Source organism: Haemaphysalis longicornis, unplaced genomic scaffold (assembly GCF_048455015.1).
Source record: "Haemaphysalis longicornis isolate Haplotype H1 unplaced genomic scaffold, Haemaphysalis longicornis Haplotype H1 scaffold_1, whole genome shotgun sequence".
NCBI classification, from domain to species: Eukaryota; Metazoa; Arthropoda; class Arachnida; order Ixodida; family Ixodidae; genus Haemaphysalis; species Haemaphysalis longicornis.
The window spans coordinates 342898334-342921443 of NW_027526203.1; the positions used below are offsets into that span (position 1 = coordinate 342898334).

Sequence of the window (23110 nt, forward strand, 5' to 3'; positions counted from 1 at the left end):
TATTGCTTTAGACTTCCAGGTAAAATTCGGTTTATTCATATGTCCTTATTAAACCTATTTAATAGATGTTGCGTGAACAGCTTCACAAACATGGCCAAATATACAAATTCTTTACCTCAATATTTGCACGGATGTATGCAAAGCATTCCGAATTGTTTGGATACTGCCATTGAACAATTTCAGACGAATTCTATTTTGAGCTACATTTATAAGATGGTTCTCAGGGGTGCACTTTCCCAGTACAGCGTTGTTGTCATGGTTCCCCACAGAAAAAACGCAGAATGTGGGAAAGTAGAAAGAACATTTATTACAAATTCACTTTTTCATACAAAGGAGTGTTTATGGCTATGTTCCCTACATTCTCCGTTTCACTCAGTCTAGTATTACACTTGGAATTCACTCGTCTTTACGAATCCATCTTTACACTTCCCTCTTAGGTTCCTCTTTACAGTTCCACCTGAGTTGTGATTCCCACGCCAAGTTATCGTTTTTTATGCAGCACTAACAAGTTTCTAGGCCGATTGCAATCTGTCTTTTGGACAAACTTTAAATGGTATCTATAGTTTCCTGCATGAAAAAAGGCGCTTGGAAAAATTCAGAGATAAGCTTCGCAATTTACGTAGTACACAAGCAGGCACAAAATCAGGGCACGCTGAAGTTTTCCCGCGGTCATCTTGTTCCCTGCTGCCGCAGATGGAGGTATATATGTGACGGGCCGTCACTTGGATTTCCCCACCTTGAAGAGCCATCTACAGAAAATTTCAGAAAAAGAACAAAATCCAGTGCAACCCCTCACACCAAACCACAGGCATGTGAAGTACGAAAAATATATTGCACGGAAATGAAGACGGAGACCAGAGAATGAAATGAAAGGCCACACCAGAGGAGTGATTTACGGCCTTTCCTAATAATTTCACATCATTTCAGTAATCGTTACACAGAGTAATTTGGCCGCATTGTTCAGAACAACGTGAAGCCACTATAGTCATACCGGCCAACCTTCCCGAATTTTAATCGTGCCGTGTTCCAGTTTATCTCGCGAAATGTTTCTGCATGCTCACCCAGAACAGGCAGAAACTTTGGGCTACGAGATAAACTGACATACATTTGCAAAAGAGAAAACAAAAACGTTTCCGTGCCTTCATGTGGAATCACTCGTACACGCAACAGAGCGAACGTCGCACTAAACCCAGGAAACGTGCTTTCACGATGCTGACGCCACCTGCGTCACATTTTTGGCTGTACTTAAACATCCTCCTCCCCCTCCCCCCCCCCTCTCCCCCCCTTGTACTGGCAGTTTCATTTTGAACAAGGATCCCATGTGGAAGCCGAAACGTTTTTCATTTAAGTAAAGTGTTCTTATCGGTGGTTTCTTCCTCGGCTATCAGTAAAAAGGAATCGCCAACTTACATTTTTTCTTCGTCCAGATGTGTTGTGGGAGAGGATACATCTAGAACTTGCACCGATCTTCAAGTGGCATTCCCAGGAGGTCTGTACCTGTAATGACTCGAAGGGTCATTTGGGTTAAAATGTAATAGGCTTTAGAGCTGGGCAGTTGGTATACATTCATAATGAAAGAACACCTCAAACTTGACAAGACGAAGAAAAGAACACAGCACAAGCACTCACTAACAACTGGAGATTTCTTACAGAGCTATTTTAGAAAAAGAGTTCTTCTTGTTGGCTCTGCAAAACCACGCATCTTATAGAATAGCTAGAGTTGCTGAAAAACTACAAAGCTCCATGCTGAGGAAATCGTTATGTGAATTCATAACGTTCATGTAGTAACGAACTGATAGAAAGAGTCACTAAACATGAGGCAAAATAAGATACGAAATATTACATCATAACACTTGAAGAAAGGCCTCGCATTTTTACAAGTGAATCATACTTTTGTCTGTGCAGGCCTGGGTGCCATCTTTACAAAGAATATTTGAATGAATGTGTTTTAGTTATTGCATTTTCATACCGTTGTTTCCGCTGAAATCAGACTTCATTTCAACTTGTGTCATACGCAGGGGAGTCCTGGTTGTCAGCTCAAGGAACACTGCCTGCAAGAAAAAACAGTAGTGCTGATAAGTCATAGCATAGGTAGCCAGATGCAACCACACTTTTTGAACAGCCAGGATCCGATGAGGGTGCAGAACCCATTTTTACACCTGCACCTGTATCTGTGTAATTCGTCACAATTTCTGTATCATCAAAAAACAACAATCAAGCAGCCTGCATGCTGCTCATACATACCACCATTCTGTAAAGTCGCTTTACTGCACTACACTAGGATCACGCGAGACAATCATTTGCCCTGCAATACCACGCGAATAAATAAACGACTGATTTGTGCGAATGAGAATAATAAACCACTTAACGTGGTGGAAATGGCCCGCTGTCTCAAAATGACTAACACCAAATTTACCCACTCAAGGAAAAGAATGAAAAAAATGAGGAGTGTTGTACATACGAAAACTTTTTATTGTGCCGTAAGGGAAACTTTCACAAAAAAGAGGCTTGTGCTGGACAAAAGTGAGTTTAGAAATTTCTGGCAGCATTTAGTGGACTACTTTTCTGCAGCACACACCTTGTGTTTATCCGGATATATTACTACAAGACCAATAAAATGGACACCATTCCGAATATATGCAGCGAGAAAAATGAACATTTCCCGACGACTGAAACAAAATGATAATACCCAGAAAATAGCGCGATAATATAAGACTTTAATGGGAAAAAATTAAATTATTCAAACAGAGCTACCTGACAATTACATGGGCCAATAACTCGTCAAGTGCGCCCGATGCAGCGAACAGCGTAAACAAAACGCTCAACACATGACGAAAGCGCGCAAACAGAGCAGAAAGCAGGTCACGGGCGCCGTTATCTGTGCTTTCCCCATCGTCCGCTCTAGTCTGACGCAACGAACGCAAGCCCGTGATTTCATTCAGTTGCCGTCGCGGACAACAGAAAACGTCCAGCGAAGCAACCAGTCAGGTAACGAAAATCCCTCTCGAATGCTGCAATTTCAAATTGAAAAGCCCCCAGCGAAAAGATATATCCAATGAAAACACCGAAACCGTCACGGGAATATACTCACCGAGTTCGCTTTCACTGACGCCGGGGCATTGGTCCAACATGCGAACTTGATGCTGGTCGTAGAAGAACGGGCCGTGCAGCGCTTCCAGTCACAAATGGGCTCGCCGCAGCCTCCGCGACTCACGCCGACAAATAAGTCTTGTTACAGCAATCCTCGCTTCATCGTAGGGGCATCACAGCGGTTAAAAGGCTCGAGTGGCGCGAAAACGCGGCCACCGGGCCTGCCGGCGCCGCCATTTCTCTATATCCCGTCATGCAACGGAGAAATCAACGGCCGCCGGGAGAGAAGGCGCGACGAGCATCTCTTAGAGGTTACAGGGCGTTTTATAGGTTACAACGTAGAGGTTACATGTCAGATTTTGTTGATGTAACCTATAAATCATTATTGTAACCTATAAATCGCTTTTAACCTCACGCTTGTAACCCTTAGAACGGACTGGGATAAATAAAACATCAAAATGAATCCATTGTAACCTTTATTTTATAGGTTACTTCCGTTTAGAAGTTACATTATGGGTTACCCGGATTAGAGTGTACCACAAGATGGTTCCGGGTCACAAACAATCTTACCATTACAGCGCACTGTAACCCCTCTAACACACCTTCATCATTTAGTAGCCCGAAGACGACATGGCCTTAAAAAACACGACACCACGAGACTCATCCAAGCGCTTCTAACAAGTCGCATCACGTTCGGCACACCATACCTACTCCTCAAGACTGCAGAAGTCAAGAAACTCGACACTATAATCCGCAAAACCTACAAGACAGCACTCAGCCTTCTTGTACGACCAAGAAATTACTCCAACTGGGCCTCCACAATACATGACAACTCAACTACGTCGGCTCACCCTCACACCCACTGGCCGGAACCTACTCACCACACTCGGCTATTCAGCTTAATCCCGCCGTGACCAAAAGGAACGAATCCCTCTCCAAATCCACCAGTAATTGCGCATCGCCCCATACCAAGCAATACGTATGCATCCAGAGTACCACACCACCCACAATCAAGCCAGAGCTCACCACCATTCGACTGCATATGCCCGACAAAACCCCACTCGGTACGTAGATGCCACGCCATACAACCCCCAAGCTTTTGTTGCCAGCGTCATCAATTACCAGGGACAAGAACTATACGTTGTTACGATTCGCCCCTCACAATCCACCACAGCGGAAGAAGTTGCCATTGTCCTCGCGTTGCAAACCACAGAAGAGTACATCGCGCTCCTCACAGATACCCCAATCAGCCTCCCGCAACTACCTCACCGGCCATATCTCTCTTCAAGCCCCCCGAATTTACGTCGGAATCCCCATCTGGCCTTCGCACACATCGTATGGACTTCAGGTCACATAGGATTAGAAGGCAAAGAAGCGGCTCATGCCGCGGCCCGCTAACATGTACTCCGGGCCGTTGCCGACTGCCCTAGTGACTACATCCCGTTCACCCCACCCAACCCTGTTCACGCCTCTAGTTACATACGTCGACATCCTCGCCCACTACAGACTACAACGGCGGAGGTGGTGGGGGGTATCGATTTATTAAGAAAGAAGCGAAAAGAAAAGAACCGGGGACACTGTTGAACTCAACAGGGAGTTCACCCTCATACAACCCAGTCCAGGGATGGGGAGCGGCGTTTCAAAAGATAGGAAGAGAGAGAGGAAAAAGAGAAGAGAGGCAGCAGAGCGGCAACAGTCTATGCCGCGTTCATCTCGTTCATGGCTCAACGGCTACAAACGCAGCGCTAGTACTGTCACAACCAGGAAGTTTAGTAGGTGCTGAAAGACCTCCCATCGGATGGCGTCCGGTCCCGTGGGGAACAGGAAATCTTACAGCTTGTGGCTTGGTGCACCAAGTCACTGAAGTGCGGCCCCTAGTTGCGCCCTCGCGGTGTAAATCTGGCGTCAAGAGTACAGTAAGTGCTCGAGCGACTCGGGCTCTGGGCAGTCGGCGCACGTGGGGGATCCCCGGCGGCCTTGCCCGCACATGAGTGGGGACGCAGGAAGAATAAGTTTTAAGCGCATACGACTGACAGTTTCCCAGGAAAGGGCCATGTCCACGGAAAGGGAATCCGTGAGTACCACCACTGAAGATTGCGCGGAATCTTATTTCAGGACGGCAAGAAGAATATCAAGAAATTCTGCATAGGGGCCGCGCCACCGCACTCGGCATGCCACGCTCACCCTTCACGTTTGCACAGGCACTGTCGCTGGCCATCTTGGGTCTCCTGTTGCCGGGCTGGACTAATGTGGCACTCGTGCTACATGAACGTCGAGGGAGCGCTCATCCTGCCGGCATCTCACGGGAACCGGTGGAACACGGCGCATCTACGAGCCATCTGCAAGGATCGCTGCCAACACTGGCGGTGACTACCCAATTCACCTGGCAACACGGGACTGCGTCACATGACTGGACCGAATATAACGGCGCGCACTTCAACGCTGCTTCGGGCCGTGCCACCGCACTCCGCATGCCACGCTCACCCTTCACGTTTGCACAGGTCAGTTACTTAAAAACGAGCTGTTAACGAGACAATAATGTCGGTCTTGTTGCGGTATCGTGGCCCCCCGATTGTTTGAAGGGTATCCGTTCATCTGCCTTGTATGTTTGGCGCCTACTGCTACTTGGCGGTGATGTGGAAGCAAACCCAGGACCCATAAACCACAAGAAGTAAACTGGACTTGGTTTTCAGTACTGTTCTACGCCTTGAAGCCAACAATGCGAGCCTTCTCGAAGCACTCAACAAAGTGTTGCTAATTCATATCTACATAAAGAATGACTTAGAAGCATTGACTGAACGTGTCAAAGAACTGCAAGCCAAGTCCGTTGTGGCTGCTTCAACTGAAACCGTCGTTGGTCACGATGCAAATTTAGCCTGTATGCAGGAAAAAATTGATGATTTAGAAAACCGTTCGCGAAGGTCGAATGTCCTCTTTTTCGGCATCGAGGACACTGACCAATCGGAATCATGGGAATCCTCAGAAACACGTGTTCGCGAGTTTTGCTCAAACAAGCTTAGCGTCACAGCGGCTTCAATTGCCAGGGCTTACAGACTTGGCCGATTCTCAGCTGAAAAAAACACGTCCCATTATCGCTAAGTTTTACAACGAAAAAGATGTCGAAACTATTTTAAGTAAAGGGGTAAAGCTTAAAAACACAACGTTCAGTATTTCACGCGATTTTTCTGAGGCTGTGCGCGATAAACGTCGCAAGCTACTTCAGTTTTCGAGAGCGATCAAAAAAGAAGGAGACGGCGTGCGCCTCGTGTTCAACAAGCTGATGGCGAATGACACTGTTTATGTATGGGACGCAGCGGAAAATCGTGCAACATGTGTATATCAACCTGTCGCTCCAGAGGCGAATGCTCCGCCCATGCCAGAAGTTGTGCCATGACGCATCAACTCGGCCTGTTTCAGTCGGCCAAACAAGCCCTGCCTCGCAGTGGCGAAGCAAACTGCTTCAGTTAACAGTATTTCTTTCCTCTACACTAATATCAGGAGCGTAATTTCCAAAAATGTTGCACTATCATCGCTTGCTGACTCCTGTTCTTCGTCAATAATTGTTTTAAAAGAGATTTGGCTCAATGATACTGTTACTGACGGCAATATTTTTGTCACTAGTGAAACATTTAACATTTTTCGTTGCGACAGAAAACGTCGCAAGGGTGGTGGTGTACTTTTAGCAATAAAACAAGAATTCATCTGTGTTCCTTTAAATATAACTTCGTTTTTGGAATGCGTGTGGCTTTTGCTAAAATGTAAAAGTACTGACGTAGTAGTTGGTGCCGTTTATCGCCCGCCTGATATGGATAGTGTTTTTTCTGCCGAGTTTAACCGCGTTTTGAGTGAAGTGTATAATCTGTACCCAAAGTGCTCACTAATTATCTTTGGTTATTTCAACTTTTCTAATATCAATTGGCCATCACTGTCAGTCACTTCCAGTGACAAGGAAGCACATTCATTCTTGCAGACATGCCTTGATTTCACGTTAGCCCAAGCAGTTAGTGAACCTACACGGCGTGCTGGATGTACCTCTAACATATTAGACCTTATTCTAACAAATTATCCACACATTTGCTCAGACATAACTCACTTTGATGGGCTTTCTGATCACGACATTATCACCGGTGTGATTATTCATACCGCTACTAAAAAAAGTTGTCAGTAAGACAATAGCCTGTTACAACAGAGCAAACTGTGATGCCATTAATTCCGAGTTATTTATTTTCAGCGAACGGTTTCTTGAAAATTACTTAAATCACACTGTCAACGAAAACTGGGTTCTTTTGAAAGATGCACTAACTAGCCTCATAAGCAGATTTGTACCTACCATAGGCATAAAAACAAACAACAACACTCCTTGGTTTAACCGACAGCTTCAACGCCTTAACAATAAAAAGAAAAGATTATACAGGTTAGCTGGTAAAGACCGACTTTCAACTTCCTGGCTTAAATACAAAAAATGTGACAAAGAATACCAGTCTTTACTCAAAACCACCCGTCGTAATTTTTATATCCATGACTTGTCTTCCATGCTCTTGAATAACCCCCGCAAATTTTGGCGTGTAATTAATCCAAGAAACAATCCTGATATCATCCTTAGTGGTTCTAATGGCGCAACAATTCCCGAATCTCAGTGTGCACAGCTATTAAACAACGCCTTCGCCTCAGTTTTTACTCAGGAATATGCCTGTCCTTCCCCTGCTCTAACTTTAAATATATCATCAGGTAGTCCTATGCCAGAAATAATGATTGAAGAGGCTGGTATTTACTTACTATTAAACAAATTAAAGACTTCCTCGGCATCCGATAACTTGAGGTTCAACAATAAGCTTCTCAAAAATATATCTTGCAGCATGTCTGTTATTTTAACCGCACTTTTTTCACAGTCATTATCTCATGGTTCAAGTCCTGATGACTGGCGTATTGCCAAAGTTGTCCCATTTTTCAAATCAGGCGACCGCACATCACCGTTAAACTACCGACCCATTTCATTAACTAATACGATCTGTAAACAGTTAGAACACATCATACACTCCCAGATCATCCAATACCTTGAAAAACACAACATTATTTACAAATATCAGCATGGTTTTCGCAGGGGTTACTCATGTGACACACAGCTCGCCGGTTTTACTCACGACTTACACTCATCTCTTGACGCTAGTAATCAGGTCGACGCCATTTTTCTGGATTTTTCTAAAGCCTTCGACCGTGTTCCTCACCACCGACTTCTACTCAAACTAAGACGTCTTAATATTCATACTAATGTTCTTGCATGGATAACAGATTTTCTATCCTCCCGAACTCAGCTTACATCCGTTAACAGCTCAAATTCGTCTTTCGTACAGGTAACGTCTGGGGTGCCACAGGGCAGTGTTCTTGGCCCTTTGCTCTTTCTAGTTTATATTAATGACTTACCTAACGGCCTAACATCTAGAGTAAGGCTCCTTGCCGATGACTGCGTAATATCTCGTAACATTTCAAGTGACACTGACCGCCAGGCTCTTCAGGCTGATCTTGACACATTAAACGCATGGTGTTCTCATTGGCTAATGACTCTTAACCTTTCTAAAACAAAGTGCATGTCATTCACCCGTTCCTCAACTAGAATTTCAACTACATATTTCCTGAACAACAATACACTTGAACGGCTTTCTACTTACGAATACCTTGGAGTGCATTTTAAATCAAATTTAACATGGCATGACCATATTAATCAAACGCTCGCATCTGCCAATCGTACACTAGGCGTAATAAAACATAACCTTAAGCAGGCACCATCACACATTAGAAAGCTTGCATACCTCACTCTCATTCGCCCTAAAATTGAATACGCATCGGCCATCTGGGATCCAAGTCAAGGATACATTATGCGTGATATTGAATCCCTGCAAAACCGTGCTGTTCGTTTTATTTTTTCTGATTATTCCCCATACGCAAGCGTCACAGCGCTGAAAAATCGCGCCTAGTTGGATTCATTATCACTTCGCCGCCGGCATGCTCGCCTAACACTTTTTCATAAAATGTATCATCATGAGCGCCTTCGTGGCGACTTTTTTCACTCACCCACTGTTACATTTCCACGGCGCGATCATTCTTGTAAAGTAAGCGCATCACTTGCCATTCATTTACGTTCGCAAACTCATTCATTCCGCGCACAATAATAGACTGGAATAACCTACCACAGCACATTGCCACAGAAGCTAGCCTAACAAGATTTCAAGACTTTTTAAAAAATGAAGTGACCTAATTCTGTTCTTGCTTGCGTATATATTGACCTTTTTATTATTTTTTTTTACTTTTTGCTGTGATGTGCTTGCCTAGTAGTTATATGCTTTTGTAGATATGTGTTTTAAAAATTCCTATTGCTTGTATTTTTTTGCTACGTTTGTAATTTATCATTCTGTTAGCACCCATTCATGTTATGTTCGATGTATGCGCATGCTCCCCCCTATGTAATACCCTCCTACGGAGGGCCTTTAGGGGTACCTGAATAAATAAATAAAAAGACGAAAATACAATTTGGTAAAGGAAATGAACAAGCCCAATTCATTGCCGCGGAGAAAAGATGCCCTCCAAACTTTCTCATTTTTCCCCGAGGCGCCGGTTGCCATAATCACGTGCGATGGATACTCAGACCGGTGAACCAGGAGAATGTTTTTGATTAAGTTAGTTGGAATGAAACTTGGCATTTTTTTGGAAAATATCATCAAAAGAAATCTCTACTGCTGTGGATAGAAACTCCAAGACGGGAATAGAAACGAGCGTGGAGTTTAATGGATTAAGTAACGAATTGGCAAAAATAACTTTGGGCGCCGGAAACGAGACCTACATGAACAGAAAGACGACATTGCGTGTTGGATAAAAACAGCCTTGGGTCTGGCCAGCGGGGGCTCAAGGAACTTTGCAAATGCGTTTATTGTTAGATATTCAAACCTGGAATCCAGCGTGGGGACTCCGGCCTCTAAGTACAATACCCGACTCGGGGCCTAACCGGGCAGGCCTACGCAGCAACGCAATGCTGGTCGTTCCCACTTCGCCAAAGGCAGGAGCTTATAGGTCGCAGAGCCAGACAACAAAACACACCCAAATTTTAGATTGGTCGAGCATTCATGCTGTAAATCATCAAAAGCGTATCTACCCTCCGACCTGTTCGCTTAAGGTTAAGACCCCTTAGTAGAGCTACAGCACGGGAGCCTTTCGCAGCTATATGTTCAATGTGCGGGCGCCAATTTGTCATATATAATTCCAAGATATTTTAGTTAATGAACCTGACGAATGAATAGTTGGTGATACGATAACGAAATCGATATTGGGCCTGTAAGAGGAAACACTAGGATGGCCAACTTATATGTTTAAATTAAATTTCAAAGTATCCAGCCATGCTTCCAGGGTGTTTAAATATGACTGAAGAGAATGAAACAAGGAAGGAATGTCTTGCGATGAAGAGAAAAAAGGCAATGTCATCTGGATAGACATATGCATGCACATTTTGGTGAATATGTATAGAGCTCAGAAGCACATTGAATAACACTAAGGTGATAACAGACCCCTGGGGAACTCCACGTACCTGCTTATACCGAGAAGAGCCGTAGCCATGTTGATAACAGAAAACATCGTGTGTGTATGCCTTGCGATGACCTGCCCAGCGTTCCCTGCGCACGTTTGTCAAGCCAGCATACCTACTTATGGAGATTGGCCAAGATTGCGGTGACCGCCCGGCAGTTGAAAAACCAAAAAAAAATGCCCTGCGCTCGTGAGTGCATGCGGCGGCTGGCCAGCGTCACCGGCGCACGTTTGTTAAGCCAAGCACGTAGGGAGAGGGGCCAAGATTGCAAAAAAATGAACTCCAGCGTTCGCCGCTACCATGGCAACACTTTCGATATCGCAATCACACTGCTCACGTCACTCGCCCGTTATGGCTCCGCCCACGCTCCGGTCTTTGCAAATCTCGGCACTTCTTAAATCGATCAAATGTGTTATCCAGTGCCGGTCTACTATAGCGTTCCCAAGGCACTACTACAGAAGATCAAGAGAACGCCTATGTGTAATAGTACACAACACGGCGATGTACTTCCAACATCGCTTCCACCACCACCACCTCAGGCAATGGAAGTGGTCATCGAGGAAGAAGAATAGATAGTTGAAGTCCTCAATGGAGATGAAGAGTACTCACCTACACTCGATGATGATTAATAAACGCACCTCTAATTCAATGGTGCTAGTGTGGTGAGAACGGTTAACGCATACATAACGTCCAATGTCCAGTAACTATACGTTCGCGTTGCTATGACCTTCCCTATAGCAACAAAGAAGTATAGGTCGTTGCGGCAGCGAAAAATAGGCAAATCGGCTGGAATCATGGACTTAAACATTCGTGATGGTCATGGAACGTGCGTACAGCTCCACTTCCTTCAAGTATTCCGCGTTAGTGTGACCTGCCTTCATTTTTTGCAACTGAATTTTCCCGATCTCACACTGATAGCGCCTTAACCCGTGGGAGGGCGCACAGCTTGCAAGTGTCTGAGTTTTGTAACTAGCTGTTTTTTTTTCTTTGCTCTAGCCAAAACCAATCCTACGTGTACTCTTAATTAAAAGAGCGTTGCTTCTCCCTGCTTTGTACTTACATCTTCCCTCAAGCATGGCTGGGGTTTTCTTGGCGCTGCATAAACGTGTACGTGTATGGTCCCCGCTAGTGATTTTATTAGATTGGAACACTATTGCTTATGTATACTGCTTGTAGAAAAAAATATTTCAGCTCTTAGACGGCCGGTTAATTAAGTGTGACAGACAGACAGACAGACGGACGGACGGACGGACGGACGGACGGACGGACGGACGGACGGACGGACGGACGGACGGACGGACGGACGGACCGACAGACAGACAGACAGACAGACAGACAGACAGACAGACAGACAGACAGACAGACAGACACTAACATTTTTGCGTTAGGTAGCCCAAAAAAGATTATATAAAGTCCAGAGCACCTTTTTCGCTGGGGGATCGTATTCCCCGATGGGGTGCATCGGATACACGAGGAGCGGTGGAAAAGGCGCGAAGAAGCCATGTGCATCGCTACTGAGCAATAGTAGAGGACAAAGTGAGATTAATTTGAATCGCGCCCAACTCGTTTAGGTTTGGCCCCACGCGCACGAGCGGTCAGAAAAATAAGAACAATGTCAAAAATGTGCTACCGAGGAGTAACAACTTCACAAAAGACCACTTTCACAGACTGGGAACACTGCAAGGACTGAAGAAACAGCTAATACTCCTAATGAATGCTTTCACTGAAGTTGTGGACCGCAATCTGCATACTACTCCTCAATTAGTGTGTGGACATCGTGAGCTCGTAACGCTTCCGAAACGTTTCTTTTCGATTGTAGCTTGTGAGCCGCAGAGTTCGACACAAAAAGAGGCTGTGAAAACACATCTGACGTAGAAATAAATTGAAAAGACAGGCGTCCGCCTGTAGCTTATCGCTTCTTTTATTGAGGTTGTTGAGAAAGCGAGAGCGAATTCCTCCATTAAGTAGGCCGCCTCGGAGGGAGGTGTGGAAGCGCGCACTGCATTCTCTGAGCTGACAGTGTCTACTCGTATATCTTGGCCCCGAGATGAAAAAAAAACAAGAACCGAAGTAAAAGATTAATCTCATTCTTTATTGCGAGGCAGTTCTACGTCTATGCATAATCGACAGTACATTTGCATATGGCAATGAAAAGACGCCATTAGGTCGGGAGGACGAATCACATTTTCGCTTCTGTGAGCTGCCTCCACTTTCCTCAAGTGAAAGATGTTTCGTGCAAGCTACCTGTTTTATTTTTCTGCATGGGAAATGGGGCTTTCAGTTCCCTGGAATTGTATCCCGCTTTGGTTGGAGCTCGCGTGTGCCGCAGCCGCAGCCTCACTTGCTACCACGGCAGAACCACGTTGCGGATGACATCGGTGGAGGTTACATTGGCAACTTGACAGCGCCGTCATTCTTTTCGTCGTGTACCTCTTTGCACTTTAGGGTTTCTTCGTAGACGGGTATTCTCGTACATCCGTGAAACCGCAAGAGAATCTATAAGAGAATCGGTTTCGGATAATGCGTCCCCGGGCGAGATGATATCTGGAACACTAAGTTTGTGGACATAATGGCCGGCGCCATATGTGCCTTGCCCTTTTCAGTATGAATGAACAAATTGCAGCTAATTGATTGTTTATCAAATATTGAAGCCCTCCAATCACATGTTCACACATAAACGAAACAACAAATAAGAACGCGTGTCCGCTCATAGTGTCTGTGCGCGCACAGACATGGGCATACAATTGCGCTTAGGTAGAACTTTATGCACAGCCTAAATCGAACGACTTGTAGCTGAGGACTCCAACTTTTCAACAAAGTAAAGGCGCCATCAGGTACGGTGCGGCGGAAAGCGATTCTAGACAAAATTTTCGCAGGGGTGGCCCAAACGTCAGCGGTTTATGTGTACTAAATATGGAAATTCCGTATATTTTGCAGTCTTGGGCAAGAGTGATCATACCAGCTGCGCTTTTTTATTTCGTCAAGTAAAATGCAAGGATTTAATGGTGTAAGAAGTACCTGAGCGAATGCAATGCGCCCCATAGAACATCCTAACAGCCTCATGCGCTGACCAGAGCATGTGTGTTTTTTCGAGTAACGATGGCAGGCGCTGCAATAGGTGCACTGATTCATCACATACATTTAGCGGAAGATGCGCTTCTGCAAGGGCCAGTCAGAACATTCCAGGCGCTGGCACGGCAGTGATTGTTCTCGCGCCATCGTCGACAATGTACATCGCATCCTTAACACCACTTCATAGCCCGATGCAGCGCGCGCACCACGCTGCGGATGTCGAAGCGACCAATTTCTTACTCATGTCGTTAACGACTGGGAGTAAAAGCAGTGGTTTTCACGCGCCCCTAATTTTTGCAAAATTAACCATTCAAAAAGTACGATAAGATTAGGCGCACGCGAAGTTTTTAAATTACGGCGCTACCCAGACCGATTTGACCTCAATGGACCCGCCAGCCCAATGTCCTCTAGTGCCATTCGCGGCCCGTTCGAGAACGTCGCATTGCAGTCGCTACCCCACTGGAAAACATCCTTGGCATGTTCCCTTGGTTGCGTTCATCTTAGATATATACGTATAAACATATCCGTGGCCCATACATCCTTCAAAAATCGGTCCACCACGCCCTACACCCCCTCTTGTCACTTTCGTCACTTTTCATCCCGCTTCAACTACACTATTCCCTGGCCTTTCAGAAAGGCCATGAAAACTTCGGCCTTGCACTCCTCACAGACTTTCACCCGTGCAATTCGACTTGCTATGACCGTGAATGTCTTCATGAATTAAGCAACTTTGCTCTCACGAGTGATCTTGAAAGATTTTTGTGAAGTGGGGCGTGTCGCCCCCTTTCCCTTATCCATGTTCCCTCTTTATAAAAAATAACGTAAAATAAAGGAAGAACAACACCCGCTCCAGCAAAGCTATGGCAGGTTCGCCGCAAATGAAAGAAAATATGCAGGGGCAACAACGACAATGTAGTGTTCAGATACAAGCCAATTAGTAGACGACTTAATAACCTCATATACACAGTACTAATGATTATGAAGAAAATGCAGGTGAACATAAAATGATAAATTCAATGAGCACTGTTCATCATCTATGACAACGAAAGAAATAGTGGAGGCTGGAGGTGATGTAGCATACCATGGGGGGTAACCGTACCACACATAAAAAAGACAACATATTGAACACATCCAGAGTAGTGAATATATGAAAAGAAAATTCCCAAAGACAAAGTTGACGCACAGAAGGATGTACACCTCCGCATTGTACGCTAGCAAGAATGTACACAGAACATCGCCGGAGAACGCCAGAGCGCATATGAGCTGTACTTGTCAGCGCTGAGCAAACACACGGCACTGAGTAGAATGTAAAGGCTCCAAGCGGAACACAGGAAACACTACCCACGCTACGGCAGCCACACACACTGCGCCCTCGTCTGAGTCAATCTCTAGAAAATAAAACATCGTCCACATCAAGAGCATTATGCATGAGTCACTTCGGGGTATGCAGTGGGCGCGCAATGAGTCACACTGTCAAACGCTGGGGATTGCTTGGGATACATACTCGACTAGTTCATTTAACATTTTAACAGCAGCGTAGTCGTTCAATACCCTTCATATGTGTTCCGGTTCAAAACATATTCGGGTTATGGTGTGAAGTCTCTGGATGAAGGAAGCTGTTTAACGCAATATTGTTTAACGCAATAACTGAGAGACAAGTTTGGCCACAAAAGCACTGGGAGGTTCTCGTCAATTCTAAGAGGGGGAAGTAATAGGGAAAACGGCCATGTCCAGCAACTAAGTTTGTTAATTTTCTGGGTGGACTAAAGGATGAGGGGATATCCAATACATTCGTAATCCATCCCAACAATTCAGTGTCCGTGTTTTCGGTCGCCTGCCTTTGCTGCCTTGCCACGCGGCCGTGCCTCTTCAACACCGATCGCATGAAACGTTTGGAGTGCTTGCCGTGAATATCGTCTCCCCTAGTAGCCGCACTTCACGCGACTATGTCAGCCGGCTCATTTCCCCATACACCTGAATTTCCCGGGACGTGACAGAGCTGAACCGGGGCATCGTTTGTAGGCGAAAGGATGGCAAGTTTCAGTTAATGAATGACTGATGATTGATTGACGGGGTTATCTTAAGCCGTAAGAAGGGAGAGGCTGTCTGAGTAGACATGAACCGGAGAAGAAGGCAAGTTGGCATGAAGGAACCGGATGAGCCTCTTCAGGGCTATGGCTTCCGCATCGAATGAACTGGTCGGGTTAATGCGCCGATATCGCTGCACTGCCACCACGGAATCACGGCCAGACATGACGACGAAGGCCGCGCCAGATGAGGTAGAAGTATAGGCGCCGTCAGTGAAAGCATGGAGACCAGGCATATGAAGTCTGAGGTTAGCGTCCGCAGCAATGAGCCGTTCACACCGAATTCGTAGAGACCTTGCCGGATGCACAAGGGTGTCAACGGGGAGGTCGGTCCACGTCCAAAGGTATTCGAAAGAGTGAAACGTGATGGATCTCCGCTCCATAAAGAGAGAAGACATGTCGACCTGAACATCCAGGTGGATATCACAAAGCAACGTGTTAGCGACCACTTCTAAAGCTGAATTTCTCGCGGTGGTGCACGCTCCAGTTACACCAAGTACTGTCGACTGGAGAAGCGAACATATTTTATACTTTAACATGTGATTCCTAGTCGGGTGCCACCAAGCGGGGCTATGACAGGGAGGGCAAGACAACGAGGTGATGTAGCATGCGGAGATGTTGCCTATTAATGATGGTGTGGACGTGGGCGAACCAAGTAATTGAAAGCGCCAGTTTTTCCATCGCTGCCTTCAGGCGCTTCATATGGGCGCCAAGAGTTAAGTGGATGTCAAAAACAACACCCAGAAGTCGCATATCCGACACGTGGCTCAAGGACCCTCTGTGAAGAAGAACTGTCGTTTTGCAGCGGGCACCTCGCTCACCCCTCGTAACAAGCAAGCAGAAACATTTATTAAGGTTTAATCAGTTTGGCATGACTAGCCCATGCAGCGATGCTTACTGTGACCATGGATTTCTTCGTGAATGAAGGAACTATTCTTGTACGAGTGGTCTTGAAAGAGTTGGGTAAAATTGGGCTTGGCGCCCCTGCAAACTGGTGGTACTGAAATAAATAAGCGTTAGCAGAGGATAGTGCAGTCGTAAAAAGCACATACCGGAAGTGACGTTACAGGGGGCCAGCCGTTATTTGTGTGGCCATTGATGTTATAGTCTGCCGAGGCCCGCTGCGCACGCCTCTCCTATTACTCCTGCACCCTATCCACCAGCAGGCCTGGCATGCTTGCGCCTTTCGCGTCGGCCGGCTTTGGCGTTTTATAAGCTTGCTTTCCAAAACTATCCGTTTTCCGCGTGGTATTTTATAAACTTGCTTTTCAAAAATGTCAATTTTTTATGGCTCATTGCGGGGGGCTTCCTCATATTTCATCAGTCACATTTTATGCCCCGCACTCTTTTCCGTCATACGATATGGGAATGGTGTATGCGCGGGGTCGCAATATTCACTACAGTTGGGCTTTAAGCCAGTTTATTCGCCCAGCGTCGCTTCACGCGCCACACAATTTCTACGGAATTTCTTCCGGGACGAGTGGACAGGAACCAATGTTCGTGAATTTTCCCCTACATATCGAAATCCTATATTGAAAATGCCTGAAAAGCATGTGTGTTACCCGTTCCCCATAATCCTCCTGACTGAGTGCGCGTTTATGCGTGCGTCCATGACAGTGGGCTGCACTTGGTGTGACACAAAAAATAACCCCGGCATTTTATTGCAAATTTCCTGTCCCTGTGGATAAACAAAAAAAAAACGTATATAGCTCGCTATGCGTACAATCTGCATTAACTTTTTTGAACTTGATAGGTCGTTATTAACAGCAGGCATAAATTCATTTAGAAGTATACCCAACAGAACTTGAAATTTTACTACGTGCGGGTAATCGTGGGCGCCTTTAGCATAAATCAGAAGCACAAACTTCTTTTCTCATAATTAATGATGGAACCGCTCATTTTCCCTAAGATGGAATAGTAACAGCTGGGCCACAACTGCTCCGTGTTTTTTTTTTTATTTCTCCGACTTGGTTCGTTAATTGCTTTTGTGGTAGCCGGGCTTTATGTGCAAGTTTTAGGAGAGGTTATAAAGCCAAGGTGAATGACGAATAGTTTATTATGATTTGTAAGCTTCTTTACCGGAAAAAAAAATGGCCAAACTTGCACTAGTGGTGCAAGGTTGGAGAAACAGAGGAACTGCTGGCCGGCCTAGCTTCTTCCAGTTTTGCTAAGTTTTAGTAGGTTTTCCTACGCTTGCTAAGTTTGGTTAGGTTTTGCGATGTTCTTGCTAGGCTAGGCTAAGTGTTGAGGGTTTAGGCCAAGTTTAGCCGGATTTTACGACGCTGTTCCTGTCAGTCGTCCGCACTAACAGCGGATCCCAGGGGGGAAGAAGCTAGGTAGACGCGCAGCTCCGCTGTTTCTTCACCCTTACACCAGTAGTGCAAGCTGCACTAATTTTTGTTGCGTTTTAGTAGCCCCACCAAATCTACCACCTTTAAAACGGTATAGTAATGGGTGCGCGTACGCATATGCCCCTTGTGCTCACACTCGAGTACGTGCGAAAGTCGGCTTCACTGTTATAATACCATATCTGCGGAGGTGCACCTTTTACAGGTGGCGCAGTTTTTTCTTCGTATTTTTTTGCTAACACCACCGCACCGAGCTCAAGATTAAACAGCTCCGCTGTTAAAAGCAGGGACGCAAAAAGCCGCTCTTTTTCGTCGGTCATCTAGTTTAATTCCATGAATAACATGGGTCTAGGCCGTCACTACGCAGGTCCACATGGCACGCAGCTATGTCCACAATCACCGAAGGAGAAATAAGTCAGTTTTTTTCTAGAAAGGTCCAGATTATTATTTAAAGAAGAAGAAACTTCCCAGACCCATGTCTGCACATCCACCCGTGACCGTGCCAACTCGGAGATTGACCAACAGGGGACGAATCTTCGCACATCGTGCTGTGAAAGCTGCCCTGTCTACTTGCTGAGTGGCTTTATTTCTTTTTTCCGTGTTCATATATTTCAAGGTTCATGTTCGCATATCACGTACCCGGCGATTTTCCTTGAGAAAGTCAATTTGCAATTTTTAAGCGCAGAGCACTTTAGGCGCTCTCCTCGTCGTCCTAGCTCGCTCGCTGGAACCAAGCATATCGCGACGGCGTTACGGAGTAGCTGTCATGGTCCCTTCGCCGCGGCGTAACGCAAAGGCTTCGAAAGCCAAGCGGCTATGCCAGGATATACGTAGCGTGAGCTAAGGTTCAGCTGGTTATTCTTAGCTTACCTGGTTGTCTAGGATTAGCTGATTATCATGCTTACCGATGATTATCATCCAATCCAAATCCGATCCAATTCTATCCAAAACCAATCCAATCCAATCCAAGCCAAACCTATCCAATCCAATCCTCGCGCTAGCGCAGCACGGCTCTCCGGGAGCTACGCGAAACTGGTCAACCTCGGCCAGTGTAGCCAATCCAATCAAATCCAATCCAAGTAACGCTGTTGTTCGCGGCGTACCTTAGAGGCTTCGAAAGCAAAGCGGTTTCTATAGTCATAAGCGTTCGAAACTCGTGAAACGCTGGCGCTTGTCATAAATATTCCCGTTGTTTAGCGCAAAGAAAACTATAGGTACATTTGAGGGAAAATATACGTAATTAACCGGCAGCGCCCGAGTTCCGTTAGTTGAGGACGCCCGTTGGGTTGGTTTTTACGATAGTAAACACAAAATGTGGCAGTGGAACGCCGGCACGTGCGGGGAGAACAGAAGAAAAGAGAACAGAACTCCCGCTGGCGTAGTTTCAGGCAGGGGGCGCGCGAGCACTGTGAAGGCGGGAAATTCGAATTGCATGGGGTGGTAGCAGTAAGCTGATAACGGCGGTACAGCCCATTGTGGTGAATCACTGCTCTGCACTTCCGACAGCTTTCACATTGACTGGAACGGCTTTACTTTTTTATATTTTATTCAAGGCAGTGTTGTGCGCCCACTTCAAAAAAAATTTGTCGCGTATCTGCTCACTTCGCTGCAAATGTCGTCGAAAGACGACAGTCATCTACCGCGTCTATAACTTAAATTATCTTCTCTCCCACGCCCACCTCGCATGCTCTTTCCCTTCTTTCGATCGTACCACGATAAACAAGGAGGAGGTTTGCTAAAGTCAATCCGAATCTCCTGTCTTCCGCAGCCTGCGCTGCTACTGGAACCTTTTGTTAGTGTTGAACTTCGAACACGGCCACAATTTGCAGGATGGCGCTAGCGCTTTTTGTATTTTCGGGTCAAAACAGTGTGTTGAATGCGTATGTTTTTTATTTCCTATCGCAAAAATGGAACAGTCCTGTCTAATGAATTAAAAGATCACTACAAATGGCACTTATATAATATTGACATTTTGCTTGAAATATGACCAATGTTTTTTCTTTAAAGGGGCACTGAACTGAATTTGTCAAGCTCCCGTTTTTGCTTGCACTGCGTAGAATGGCTCAAATTAACGCACTTTTCATCGTTTATCCGGCTGATAAGTCGGTAATTATTTTATAAAGCGGAAAAGAAGAAAGACTACTATGCGCGGTCTGTGGCGGCCGCACCAACTAAAAGCTGTGACACCGTGATTGGACGATGCCCACGATTAGCATTCAAACAAGTTTCGGTTTCAGTTTTGTAAAGCAACATGCTTGACATCCGACGTTATCTGATGGGCATTACGAGGCGTCGGACCCTCGTAAACACCGATTAATTAATTAAACACCGATGTCTTAGCTAAACAAAGAGCGAATATAAATTAACAACCTGTCGTAAATGAAAAAAAAAAAAACGTGTGCTAAAGAATTCAATCGGCTGCATAACAGGTGTCCCCAGGAATGGGTATTAAACAAAAATATATAAATGTAGAATTAAAAAAAATCAAAAAATAACTTCACTGCTCCAGATTGTTGTCCATCACCCACGTTAAGCGGAAATAAAAATACAACGGCTGTCGCAAACAGGCAAGAACCGGATGTGCGCACCGAAATGTCCGTACACCGAAATGTCCATGCACCACAACGCCCGTACCCCGATGTGTCCGTACACCGAAATTTCCGCCCCGAAACATCCTGCACCGAAATGTCCTAGAGCCGTCTGGAGTTTGTCCGGTGCTCCCTGAAAAAAGTCGCCTAGGAGATTTTCATTTGATTATTTTTATCTCCAGATAACTTGCTGCTGGCGGTGTTAATATTCGTATAATATACGTAGTTCAATGGGAGTTTTAAATTTCTTACTTAATTTCGCCCCAGGATTGTCCGACACTATATTTTAATTTAAAAACCTAATTGTAACGTTAATGTAACGACACGTTCAAATTTTCGAAGTGGAACTGGAATGCGTTCCTTTCGCAATAAAGGAACTTGTAACGGGAACTCGTTTCAAAATTGGGAAGGAACGAGGAACGAGCTTTCGTTCCTATTTTAGAAGAACGTGTACAACACTGCAACTGAGCGAACGAATGGCGACGACCCGTCGGCGGCCGGCGGACTAAACGCCGGGCCGACTAACTCTGTCGGAAGGTCGGCGAGCCGTGCAGTAGCACCGCCAATTGCCAGCTCATCTCCTCCTGACGTCACATGAAAACGCCACAGAAAATGGCAGAGGGTGCAGAGAGGAGGACAACATTTTCGAATTGATTTTTCTACTAAATAATTTCGCGTAAACGCGCTCAGCGTGGTCGAAACATGGCCTATATACTCCGGACTACAATTTGCGCTAGTAATCCCGCAATGTTTACAAATCACTTCGGTGTCCCTTTAACTGCACAATGTTGACAATTATGAAGTGTGCTTCCAGATTTAGCCTTTTGGAAACGTTTTGCCTATATAAACCTGTCGTTCAAGTAGTCCCAACAGACACACGGAGAGACACAGCATTTCCGGCTTTAGGTAACCTAAGAAAAACTATGGTCTTTAATAACTTTCTTTTTTTCGTTTCCTGTGTGTGAGTTCGTGTTCACATGTGCGTGCACGTGTATCTGTGTGGCTTGTGCCATATCACATTTATGACTGTCTGCAACAACAATGCACGCAATTTTCCACGCTGGCCTCTCGAGTGCGTTAAACATTTCTTTTTATTTTCGCTCCGCTTATTAGGCTGCCCCAACATTGATGAACGCAGCAATTAGATCAACTTCCTTACAACTTGGAAGAGCCTTGTTGGTGAAATCAGCGCTAAAATGTTGCACGTCAAGTGCTCGGGTCCCTGCGGATGGGGGAGCGCACGTACAACTACGTGCGCGACTTCCTCTCTGGACGCACAGCCAAGATTCAAGCGGGAGACCACTCCCTGGACGAGCGGAAGATAGGAAGCGTGGGCACGCCCCAAGGCTCGGTGATATCGCCGCTGCTATTCAACCTTGTTATGATCGGAGTCGCGAGGCGCTTGGAAGCCATACCCGAGGTCCGTCACACCATATACACGGACGACATCACTCTGTGGGTGCCGGGCGGATGCGACAGACGCGTTGAGTCTTCCCTGCAACAGGCGGTGGACGCCATAGAAGACCAGTTGAGGGGCACGGGCCTGATCTGTTCCCCGAACAAGTCGGAGTTACTGATAATCCCGCCGAAATCCAGACCCAAGCAGGAGAGCGACATAAGCCTGCGCACGAGCAACGGGCAGGCGATCCCGAAAGTAGCCAAGATCAGGGTGCTGGGGTTCCTGATCGAAAGCAACCGCCGGAACAACGATGTGGTCACTCGTCTGGTAGGCAAGGTAGCGGCCGCAACGCAGCTGATCAGGCGAGTTGCGAACCGAAGATCCGGGATGAGGGAGGACAGCCTGCTCAGACTTATCCAGTCCTTCGCGATAAGTCACATCACCTACGCGGCGTCCTTCCACAACTGGTTGCTTCAGGAGCGCAACCGCCTGAACGCGGCCATGAGGAAGGCGTACAAGGCAGCCATAGGCGTGCTCGACAGTGTGTGCACGGAGAAGCTCTTCCAGCTGGGAATACATAATACGCTGGAGGAGATCATGGAAGCCCAGCGGGTCGGCCAAATAGATCGGCTCAAGGGTTCGCGAACGGGGAGGACCGTTCTCGCCCGGCTCGGAATGGAGACAGTGGTCGACCCTCAGAGCCTCGGCAAGCAAGAAGAGCGCGAAGTCCCGGCGGCAGTCCGAAACGCCGTCCGAGTGTGCCCGTTGCCCAAGAACATGGATCCGACCCACGACGCGGACAGGAGAGCGGCAAGAGCGAAGGCTGTGTTGGAACATCACCTGAACGTTCCGGGCACCAGATTCGTCGACGCCGCGGAGTACGGCGACCGCCGGTGCTTCGCGGCAGTAGTGATAGATGGGAAGACAGGAGTCACGGTGAACGCCGCGAGCATCGT

General features: G+C 46.2%; 1 long non-coding RNA gene across 2 annotated transcripts; it reads right to left on the bottom strand.

Annotated features, from left to right (window-relative positions):
• Positions 1–268: 268 nt before the first annotated feature.
• On the bottom strand, positions 269–3543 carry LOC144170652 (uncharacterized). 2 transcript variants are annotated; one of them, XR_013322650.1, is made up of 4 exons: positions 3092–3543; positions 1970–2051; positions 1411–1497; positions 269–749 (listed from the first exon to the last, which is right to left on the bottom strand). It is a non-coding gene; the product is annotated as an uncharacterized LOC144170652 (long non-coding RNA). The 2 variants fall into 2 exon arrangements; XR_013322649.1 differs by lacking the exon at positions 3092–3543 and having other exon boundaries at positions 270–749; positions 1970–2726.
• Positions 3544–23110: the final 19567 nt, after the last annotated feature.